Raw genomic sequence first — 12,449 nt, forward strand, 5'->3', positions numbered from 1 at the left:
TTAAGTCATCGGCTGTATTCTTCTATAGCTTCTTTGTTCCTTTACGAAGAAGGCAGCCAATGACTTACGTCAGTCAAAAAATCGTCGCTAAGTCGCAAAATAAATAGATTATTTTGGTAAAACGCCTTATTTAAAATTAAGAATGTAAAGTCATTTCAAATAAGACTATCCATCTCTGTACTTTTTGTAATTTATCCTGTCAATTTTACTGAATAAATAAAAACAGGTTCCCATCTCTTATTTCTGTGCATACAATTATTTTATAAATATAAAATTTGACAATGAGATGTTGTCAAATGAATAATTTTGAAAAAAAATTGTAAACATATGATTGCATGATTTTACCTTCTTAATTCTACCATGGTTACAATTCTTCTTATCATTTTTTAAATAAAAATTATTTTCATATTTACATATCTTTCGAAGTTCCCATGGTAAAATTAAGAAGGTAAAGTCATTTCAAATAAGCATTCCCATCTTTGCATTTTCTGTAATTTACCTTGTCAAATTTTACTGTATAGGAAACAGGTTCCCATCTCTGATTTGATGTATGTATAATAGATTTATAAATAAATATTTTGACAATGAGATGTTGTCAAATAATTAATTGCGGAAAAATTGTAAACTTATGATTGCATGACTTTACCTTCTTAATTCTACCATGGAAGTTCTATGGCACGTACAACAAATGTTTGTCCCATATCTAAGAAAATAATTTTTAATTTTTTTTGGGCTAAAACATACATAAAGTCAGTCTTTAAGAAGGTAAGGACTTTACTTTCTTTAAAATTAAGAAGGTAGTCATTTCAAATAAGCATTTCCATTTTCTGTAACTTTCCTTGTAAAATTTCACTGGGTAGAAAACAGCAAACCTCAATCATTCCATAATCAAATCTCACATTTATTTCTTCGGGAAAGAACAAAGGAGCGTTGGGCCAAATTTCGAACTAGGTCAACCTAAAACTCCTTTGTTCTTCTACATCAGCCAATGACTTAAGCCAGTCAAAAAAGCGTTTTATGTATTCTCACCTTTACTTATTATTTTCCCGTTATCTTCACTACTAAATCCACTCGGTTTCACATCTAAATTCCATAGCGTTACGGTACGTCACATAGTAGAAAAATGCAGGTAGATGCTCTTGGGAACATTGATGTGTCAAAAATGTTTAAAAGTTTCGTCAAAAATAAGTAGATTTTCATATGTTTTCTTATACGATTCAAATCAGAGTTTGTTATGATACATTTTTCAACCATTTTTACTAATTTTGAAAATTTTTCATCTAATATTTTCAATTTCAAAATTGGTTTGACATTTCATTGTCCCAGTAGTTATGTCAATATTATGTATAAATACAGTGGATATTATTTGACGTTTACACTATGGAATTGACACATGATAGAAGAATACAGGTAGATACATCAACGCTTGGGAACATTGATATGTCAAAAAATTGTAAATGTTCTTTCAAATATGAGTAGATTTTTATATATTTTCTTATATGACGTCATTCGGAGGTTATTATAATACGCGTTTCTTTCAATAATTTTTACAAATTTAAATTTCATTAAATTTCATTTCATTTCATTCAACATTTTCAATTCCAAAATTGGTTTGACAGTTCATTGTCCCAGCAGCTGTTTCGATGCGTCTACCTATATTCTTCTACCATGGTTTTAAACGTAAATTTCGGTACGTAACATGGTAGAAAAATACAGGTAGATGCATCAACGCTTGGGAACATTGATATGTCAAAATTGTTAAAATGTTTTGACAAAAATAAGATTTTTATACGTTGTGTTATTCGATTTTTAATTGGATGTTGTTATGATATGCATTTTTCAACAATTTTTACAAATATCAACAATTTTTCATTCAACATTTTTAAATTCAAAGTCGGGATGACAGTTCATTGTCCCATCAGCTGCGTCGATGCGTCTACCTGTAATTTTCTACCATATGTTATACATACGAAAAATTTACAACAAACATATTCGCCAAAAAATATTTCTGTCAAGGCGAAAATATTTATTTTCGCCTCAAGCATGAATTTTTGCAATTTCATCTGATAAAATAACAGCTGTTTTTAGATTAATTCGATCGATTAATTGGGCCATGTTCCAGCCTTAAATCTAAACGTACTTTAATATGTTAGTTTTCTGATTTAGATTATATTCTTCCTCGAAAAAGTTTAAAAAAGCGCTAAAATTACAAAAAACCTTTTATGTTATCAAGATTAAGTTTTGTGTCAAATTTCGAATGCTTTTACGAGGGCACTTTTAAGACATATACCAATAAATTCAAAAAGAAAAAAATTGGTCGAAAATAACTGAAATGGCAACGCCGGCCTTTGATATAAACATTTTGCAATGGAGCGTGGGTTAAAGAAGTTGCTTTGTGTTTAGCTTTTTGTTTTCCTACATTTGCCATATGATGGCTCTCTCACGAAGGGTGGTGTGAGTACCTACTATGTACATGCCACACACGACATGACTCTCTCCTTGGTTAACCAAAATCACAGAAAACAACACAACACTAACACAGGCACACAAATTAATTAAGTGAGTTTACCCAGCAAGCATTTTTTGTCGCTGACATAACTAAAAAGTCACCAACAGGCGATGAAAACCCTCGCCGACGATCTCGAATCTTTAACCAAAAAGTTAAACCGTTCGGGAAGAAATGAACCACGCACTCGTTACTTCCTATCATTGACTTTTTAGTGACTTAAAGAAGTAACGAGTGCGTGGTTCATTTCTTCCCGAACGGTTTATCTTTTTGGTGAAAGAGTCGAGATCGATGGCGAGAGTTTTCATCGCCTGTTGGTGACTTTATTGATTTGTATGCGATATGCAATGTCATCTGAAAGTAAAAAAGAGCTGAAAGTCTTTAAAATAAAATTATTATTTGAATAAAATTGTTTAATATTATTTCAAATAAATAATCGTAATTAAACACTTGGTAAAAAACACACAAAAAACATAAGTAAAACTAAGTTATTAACAAAAAATTTAATTTTATTTTTTCACCAAATAAAAAATATGCTTTTACTCCAAACAAAAATGTTATTTATTTATATTTGTATTTTAATTTATTATAAATTATATTATAAATTATTTATTATAAATTATTTGATCACATACTAAAAAATACTGATAAAAAGACACAATTATTTTTCACTACATAAATTTAATATATTTTTTTCATTTAATATAATATTCACTTGCGTACCCGTGCTCAATGCCGATCTCCGATAAACTGAACTCGTTCAATTTTGTTTTCCCTTTTGGGAGTAGAACAAAACAATCGTTCTTTAATCTACGGGAAGTGCCAAAGAAGTTACTTTTGGAGATGAAAATTAGATGACCGTATTGGGACAATAGAATTGTTATTGCAAATCGACCATCTATCGACGTTTCAAAAGCAGGAAGCGACAAAGTAGTGTAATATTAGACGATGGAGTTAGAAACTCACATCCAAATGCTTGCAGGGTAGGTGTTTGAAATTAGACTGTTTATCGGGTGTGCATGTGCAAACGTGTGTGCGTACGTATGTACAACAAAATACCCAAGCGTCTTATGACGGTTGTGATTTTTCACGTTATCTTCATACGAGTGTGTGTGTGTTGGTGTAAAGAGAGATATTCATGTAATTTAATAAAGATGAAGTGTTGTTTTCATGTTTTTCCTCCCATCGAAGCCTTGCCTTGTTCTTGCTGTAACTATAATAGTTAACAATATGATATGAACAGAAATAACAACAGCAAGTGTACAATTAATTACAAGCGTAACATAATATTGTTTATGATTGTGTGTGTGTGCGTGCGTGTGAGTGTGTTCTTCATAAGTGTTTAAGTGATTAATTGACTTATTGTTTGTTATACATTCCTTTTTCTATACTGTTCGCTTTCTCGCGATGTTTGTATAACAGCGTTGTTCCGTGGTATTGTATTCAAATTGTATCACCGGGGGTTTGATAAAACACGACTAAAATTGCGGAAGCTGTTTAACAAAAACGCCTGTAAGTATGCAATTAATTAAGTGATTTAATTAAGTAATATAAATGCAGGTGACTGCGAATGAGATTTGGGTAGCATGGAAGAGATTTGTAAAAAATTTCGAAATTAATAATCAAAAAAAAAAAAAAAAAAAAAAATAATAATAATAAATAAATAAAAAATTAAGAGTTTTCCGTTTTTCGAAATGATTTTAAGTTAGTAAAAATCCATTACCGAAGATATTTATGATTTAATTAAGTAATATAAAGGCTGCTAACTGCGAATGAGATTTGGGTAGAATGGAAGAAATTTGTAAAAAATGCCGAAATTAGTAATCAAAAAAAAAAAAAAATAATAATAATAATAATAATAATAATAATAATAATAATAATAATAATAATAATAATAATAATAATAATAATAATAATAATAATAATAATAATAATAATAATAATAATAATAATAATAATAATAATAATAATAATAATAATAATAATAATAATAATAATAATAATAATAATAATAATAATAATAATAATAATAATAATAATAATAATAATAATAATAATAATAATAATAATAATAATAATAATAATAATAATAATAATAATAATAATAATAATAATAATAATAATAATAATAATAATAATAATAATAATAATAATAATAATAATAATAATAATAATATAATAATAATAATAATAATAATAATAATAATATAATAATAATAATAATAATAATAATAATAATAATAATAATAATAATATAATAATAATAATAATAATAATAATAATAATAATAATAATAATAATAATAATAATAATAATAATAATAATAATAATAATAATAATAATAATAATAATAATAATAATAATAATAATAATAATAATAATAATAATAATAATAATAATATAATAATATAATAATAATAATAATAATAATAATAATAATAATAATAATAATAATAATAATAATAATAATAATAATAATAATAATAATAATAATAATAATAATAATAATAATAATAATAATAATAATAATAATAATAATAATAATAATAATAATAATAATAATAATAATAATAATAATAATAATAATAATAATAATAATAATAATAATAATAATAATAATAATAATAATAATAATATAATAATAATAATAATAATAATAATAATAATAATAATAATAATAATAATAATATAATAATAATAATAATAATAATAATAATAATAATAATAATAATAATAATATAATAATAATAATAATAATAATAATAATAATAATAATAATAATAATAATAATAATAATAATAATAATAATAATAATAATAATAATAATAATATAATAATAATAATAATAATAATAATAATAATAATAATAATAATAATAATAATAATAATAATAATAATAAATAAAAAATAAGAGTTTTCCGGTTTTCGAAATGATTTTAAGTTAATAAAAAACCTTTACCGAAGATATTTATGATTTAATTAAGTAATAAAAAGGCTGCTAACTGCGAATGAGATTTGGGTAGAATGAAAGAGATTTGTAAAAAATGTCGAAATTTATAATAATAAAACAAAAAAATAATAATAATAATAATAATAATTATAATAAAAAATAAATAAATAAATAAATAAAAATTAAAAAAAAAATAGGAGATTTCCGTTCCGTAAAAATCCATTATCGAAGATATTTCCTGAAGAAAACTATTGCTCTCTTCCAAAACTGCAAGAATGTAAAACTTATTACTACGAGAACCGATTTTCCCCCTTATAATACCGAAGAAAAATTGCAAAACTACTAGATTCTTCTGGAACAGATCCTATATCTATTAGAACATTGTTCCATTCCAGAACTGCAAGAATGTCAAACTTTTTACTACGATAACCGATGTTCTCCCTTATAATACCGAAAAAAAAAAATACAAAACTAGTAGATTCTTGCAGATTCTGGAACATAGCACATATTTCCTACAATAAAGTGGTGATTATCGAACATATCTACTTTATATGAATATACAGGGTGAGATAAAAAAATTGCAACAAAGCCAAAAGTTATAATTTTTACATTTTTTTAATTTTTTTTGAATGAAAGCAAAAAATGCCGGAAATATCATCAATTTTTAGATTTGTTCGAATTGGTCACCTTTGGCACGAATTATGGCCTTCAAAGGGCCAATGAAATCATGCCCGAATGTTGCTCTGCGGTATTTTGGGCCAGTCCCTGGCGAAACGCACAGTGCCAACCTTGCCTTCCAAAGTCCTCCACACACAATAGTCCAACGGATTGGTATCCGGAGATTTTGGTGGCCATTGTGCGCTAGAAATGAAGCGAAGAACCATTAACCAGTAACCATTCTTGGGTGGCGCGTGCTGAGTGCGATGCTGCTTCAAACGGCCAATAAAACCCAGTCACACGCTGCCCGAATGTTGCTCTGCGGTATTTTGGCCCATTCCCGGTGAAGCGCCTAGTGCCAACCTTGCTTTCCAAAATCCTCCAGAGACAATAGTTCAACGGATTGGAAATTAGGCGAAGAACCTCATTTTGTAACCATTCTTGGGTGGCGCATGCTGAGTGCGATGGTGCTGATGAGCTACTGTGGGAATGTCCAAGGTCTGCGGCCAAAATGTTTGCGTGCCCAAAGCTTTACAATACCCCCTTCAGAATATTTTCGCGATAATATAATATCTCATTTATTCTGATGTCACGGTCGATTAATACTAGCGGAGAGCGACCATCGGCTGTTATGGCGGCCAACATCATCACCATGGCTGGCGCTTGAGTTCTGGTTGCCAAACTGCCTCAGCTGACCTCTTTGGCAAGTAAACACGATCATTTTGTTTGTTTACAAACTGCTGGACAACAAATGTTTTCTCATCAGAGCTCATCGGAGCAAACCAACCTTTTTCGGCCAAGCGAAGCAACTCTTTAGCTCTTTTGAGTCTTTGGAATTTCAATGGCTTTACCCCGAGCTCATTTTTCAATATTTGCCGAATGGCACATGGAGATGGGTTCAGCTTACGAGCCATTTTTCGGCTACTGTGACGCGTATTTCGATCAAGTGGCTTCTTTACATTTCGAACCATTTCTGCTGATGTTGCTGTTGATGTTCTTCCGCCCACTTCCTCGACGTCGTCAGGCTACGTTACCAAGCGCAGAAACTCTTTAGCTCTTTAGAGTCTATTTTCCTTCTGTTGCGGTGTAAGTTCTTGCACTCTTTGGAATTTCAATGGCTTTACCCCGAGCTCATTTTTCAATATTTGCCGAATGGCACATGGAGATGGGTTCAGCTCACGAGCCATTTTTCGGCCACTGCGATGCGGGCTCCGATCAAGTCGCTTCTTTACTTTTCGAAGCATTTCTGCTGATGTTGTTTTTGTTTTCTTCCGTCCACCTCCTTGACGTCGTAGGGCTACGCTACCAGTATCACGGTAACGAGACACAAAAGATTTATTCACATTTAATTGCAGAAGTGCTCTAACGATAGCCACTTTTGGTGGTTCTCCAGCCAAACATAAGGAAATCACAATATCACGCTTGAATTCCGAACACTAATAACTTTTTTTCTCTCACCAAAATGCTTTTGCTTTTGTTCGCTTGTAAACAATATAATGAGCTGTCACTGGAATAATTTTTACAGCTGTCGGACGAGTGGCTTAGAAATGACAGCAGTCTGAATGTGGTTGCAGTTTTTTCATTTCACCTTGTACATTTCCATTTATGACTACCTTGCGCAGAGATGAACATCTTAATTCCCAGTGGATGGTGTATCAGCATAATTTATGACATATCTTGGCAGTTGCCTTAAAAAATAATTGAATCTACAACAATTTATGTGGCTTCGCCAGACCAAGAGATTATCAAAACTATGGCAGATGTTTTATTATTATTAGAGGATTTAAAGGTAATAAGCAAATATTTGTGTTGTGTTGTCTTGTTTTGGGGCAACAGGTTCATGAGAGTTCATAAACTTTATTTAAATCTCCGGCCATGAATATTCACTTTGTTGCGGCATTTGAAATAAAATATTTATGTTTTTCATAAATTCATACCAAAAACTATATCAATTAGAGATAATAAATATTCAAAAGCATATTTTGTTTGTTAGGAAGCAAACATCTGATATTGCATACCCAACAGGGGACCATCGTACGGTTAGGGCGTATAATAAATTATAATGGTGTGAGCATCACGTATACGCCATACGTTACGTGAGAGATTTTTTTGTATGAGATGAGAATGTTCCATTCGTTGTTGGAATATTAAAAATATTTTCTGGGAATTAGCTGAGATTAATTCTTCCTGAAATGAGAAAAGTTGGAAATTAGATATTATTTAGAAAAAAAAAAAAAAAAAAAAAAAAATTAAATAAAGAACAAAAAAAAATATTTGAAATTAAAATGACAAAGACAATTTTCAAATGAAAAGAATGAGCAAGTAAAAAAGCTGTAAGGGTGGAAATACATAAAATACAAAAGTTTTTATGGGAGAATTCAATCATACACGCTGTGATTATAATTATAATTTAAAGCTCAAAGGACTAAATTTGCCGAGGCATTTGTATCTTTTAATTTCGGACTTTTATTGCACATTTGGTGCACAATTAATTTGAAATCAGATAAAGATATATATGGGAGCTATATCCAAATCAGAACCGATCTCGATAAATTTTGGCAAAGCTATTTCTGAGCTGTATTTGATATATTTCCCTGAATATCGTTGTTACGGAGTGCATATTACGGTTGTGGGTAACAAATATAACAAATCGGATGAACAATATATATGGGAGCTATAGCTATATCTGAACCGATCTTCACCAAATTTGACATACTAGCTTCAAGACTCAATTCGGTCGTAAGTGCCGAATTCCATCCCATTTGGACAAATATTAGACGTTTGGTGCACAATAAAAGGTAAATCGGACGAAGTTATATATGGGAGCTATATCCAAATCAGAACCGATCTCTATAAGTTTTGGCAAAGATATTTCTGAGCTGTATTTGATATATTTCCCCAAATATTGTTGTTACAGAGTGCATACTTGGGCTGCGGAGCACAAAAATAACAAATCGGATGAACAATATATATGGGAGCTATAGCTATATCTGAACCGATCTTCACCAAATTTGACATACTAGCTTGTAGACTCAATTCAGTCGTATGTGCCGAATTCCATCCCATTTGGACAAATATTAGACGTTTGGTGCACAATAAAAGTTAAATCGGACGAAGTTATATATGGGAGCTATATCCAAATCTGAACCGATCTCGATAAAATTTAGCAAATGTATTTCTGAGCTGTATTTGATATATTTCCCCAAATATTGTTGCTACGGAGTGCATACTACGGCTGCGGAGCACAAAAATAACAAATCGGATGAACAATATACATATATGGGAGCTATAGCTATATCTGAATCGATTTCGATCAAAATTGGCATACTTATTTTCAGGCCAAATTTGGTTGTATGTGCAAAATTCCATACTATTCGGACTGATATTAGACGTTTGGTGCACAATAAAAGGCAAATCGGACGAAGATATATATGGGAGCTATATCTAAATTTTGACCGACTATCTCCTATTTCAGTAGGGTCCGTCCTTGGGCCAAACAAATAATTTGTGCAAAATTTCATCTGGATCGGGTAATAAATGCGAACTGTAATTTGTTTACAAAAGTACATGGACAGATGGACAGACAGACGGACGGACATGCATAAATCGACTCAGAAAAGGAACTATGGGTCTATCTCGTTTCCTTTTGCCTGTTACAAACAAATGTACAAAGACACCTTGTGGTGTAGGCTATAAAAATCCGTTAAAAACTCTGTTAAAATCTTAAAACTACCGAATTTAGTCGTTATATTAGGGTCTATACGAAGACGTGGACCTGCGCAGACAATTTTCTGTCTTAGGCTGTAGTATCCATTACTAACTTCAAATACCAAATTTTAAACAATTCCGGTGCAAAATGTCGCTAAAATCATAAAAATACCGAATATCGGGAGGTAGCGTTGTATGAGGGCTATACGAAAACGTGGACCTGCGCAGACAATTTTCTGTCTTAGGCTGTAGTATCCATTACGAACTTCAAATACCAAATTTGAAACAATTCCGGTGGATAATGTCGCTAAAATCATGAAAATATCGAATATAGGGAGGTACCTTTATATGGGGGCTATACGATGACGTGGACCTGAACAGCCAATTTTCTGTCATAGGCTGCAGTTTTCATTTCGAACTTCGAATACCAAATTTGAAACATTTCCGGTGCAAAATGTCACTAAAATCTTCAAAATACCGAAAAGCGGGAGGTTCCATTATATGGGGGCTATACCAAACGTGGACCTTCCCGCACAATTTTCTGCCTTAGGCTGCAATATCCATTACGAACTTCAAATACCAAATTTGAAACAATTCCGGTGAATAATGTCGCTAGAATCATCAAAATACCGAATACTGATCCATATATTGGTATCCGCAAAATTCGAAGGAAATCGAACATTTATATCTAATTTTATGCGAAATCATAAATTTTGATAAATCTCATATTCGCAGCAGATTGCTGGTTAAGAAAAATATTTCGATATAGCAAGTTGTATAGAAACGCCGACTTGTTTCGCATGTTATGACAGATATAAGTATAGGTAATTGCGAGCCTTTTGTGGGTGAGGTACCAGAAGGGGTTGGCAGATGTACATCGTCTTCACAACAGATCTTGCGTTAGCAAAAAATATTTGTGTGTGTGAAATCTGAAGGGAGTTGAATGGTTATTTCGCTTTCTTTGAGCGTTTTTGTTTTTCAGAATCTTGAACTATTTATGGGGGAGGTACCAGAAGGAATAGTCCGATCTCTAACATCTTTATGACAGATCTTGTGTTCATGGAAATATTGAGATGTGCGAAGTCTGAATGGAATCGGTTGCTGATTTCGTGTTTTATGAGCTTCATGGATATTCAAAATTTTCACCCTTTGTTGGGGAGGTACCAGTAGGAGTGGGTCGCTATATTCCGTCTTAACACCAGATCTTGGGTTAATGAAAATATTGTGATGTGTGTAGTTTGAAGAGAACCGAATGCTTATTTCGGATTTTATTATCGTTTTGGTTATTCAAAACTTTGACCCTTGGTGGGGGAGATACCAGAAGTGGTCCGATATCTACCATCTTTATAACAGATCTTGTGCTGATGGAAATATTGAGATGTGCCAAGTTTGAATGGAATCGGTTGTTAATTTCGTGTTTTATGAGCTTCATGGAAATTTAAAATTTTGACCCCTTGTGGCGAAGGTGCAAGAAGGAGTGTACCGATATATCCCATCTTCGCACCAGACTTTGCATTAATAAAAATATTGTGATGTGTGTAATTTGAAGACAATTGGACTCTTACATCATATTTTATAAGAGTTGTAATTATTCAAAATGTTGACCCTTTTGTGGGGGAGGTACTGGATGGAGTGTTGCGATATTGTCCTTTTTCGCACCTGACCTAGCACTGATGCAAATATTAGGATTTGCAAAGTTGAAGTAAAATCGGATTATTCTTTCTCTTTCGGTGTAGTAAATTATTTTCTTTGAAATTTTTGACATTTTGTTGGGGAGGTACCAGAAGGAGTGGACCGATATGGTCCATCTCAAAACTCGATTTAAGTTTGACAATAATATTACGATGTAGCGAGTTTGGATCAAATCGGATGCTGACTTTGAAAGTTATTGTGCGCACCAGCCACACAGACAGACAGACGGACGTACGGACATCGCTAGATCGACTCCAAATGTCTTGAAACGGATTTGGTACAAAGAGACCTAGGGTCTAAACCATTATTTCGATGAGACACGTGTTGGCCGTATCAAATGATATATTTCCTCTCTAACCATATGGCTGAGGGTATAACTAGCCATATGGCTAAGGGTATAATTTGGTCTGTGCCAAAACAGCAAGAATATAAAAATTCTTACTACGATAACCGATTTTCCCTTTATGATATCGAAGAAAATTTGCAAAACTAGTAGCTACTTGCAGGTACTGGACCAGAACAATTATCTTTTCATTGCTTTGGAGACCTTGGAACGGAAACTCATACTTTTTAAGCGTATGTCACACAGCATCATTTGCGTGTGATCCTTGAAATTGTCAAATGTTTCCCCTCCCCCCCCCCCCATTACCTTTCGGCATGTTATTGACTTTAATATTTATTTTATAATATAACGGTACATTGGATTTGATGGCTTCTCTTAATGTTTCTCATTCCCCCCCCCCAAAGAATGTGAGAGAGATTTTCACATTTAACCGTCGTGACATGGTATTCGCCAAAGGTATTGTCAGAGGCACGCATGTTTGTGTTTCTCTATTGTTTGCAGCATCCGAATGGACAACAGCGGACCGGGAGAAACACCACAAAGTATGTCTTCAAAATACCTGTAATATAAGAGCATTTTCATTGTTCCAGCAC

The 12,449-nt window shown here is 31.7% G+C and overlaps 1 protein-coding gene across 1 annotated transcript in view; it reads left to right on the top strand.

Annotated features, from left to right (window-relative positions):
• The first annotated feature begins 3,714 nt into the window (after window positions 1-3,714).
• LOC101896608 (alpha-actinin A) overlaps window positions 3,715-12,449 on the top strand; it is a 47,842-nt gene continuing 39,107 nt past the window's right edge. Inside the window, exon 1 of the mRNA XM_059122514.1 lies at window positions 3,715-4,018. The gene's annotated coding sequence lies outside the window, so the exon portion shown is untranslated. The remainder of the gene's footprint in view (window positions 4,019-12,449) is intronic.

This window comes from Musca domestica, unplaced genomic scaffold (assembly GCF_030504385.1).
Source record: "Musca domestica strain aabys unplaced genomic scaffold, Musca_domestica.polishedcontigs.V.1.1 20, whole genome shotgun sequence".
NCBI lineage: Eukaryota > Metazoa > Arthropoda > Insecta > Diptera > Muscidae > Musca > Musca domestica.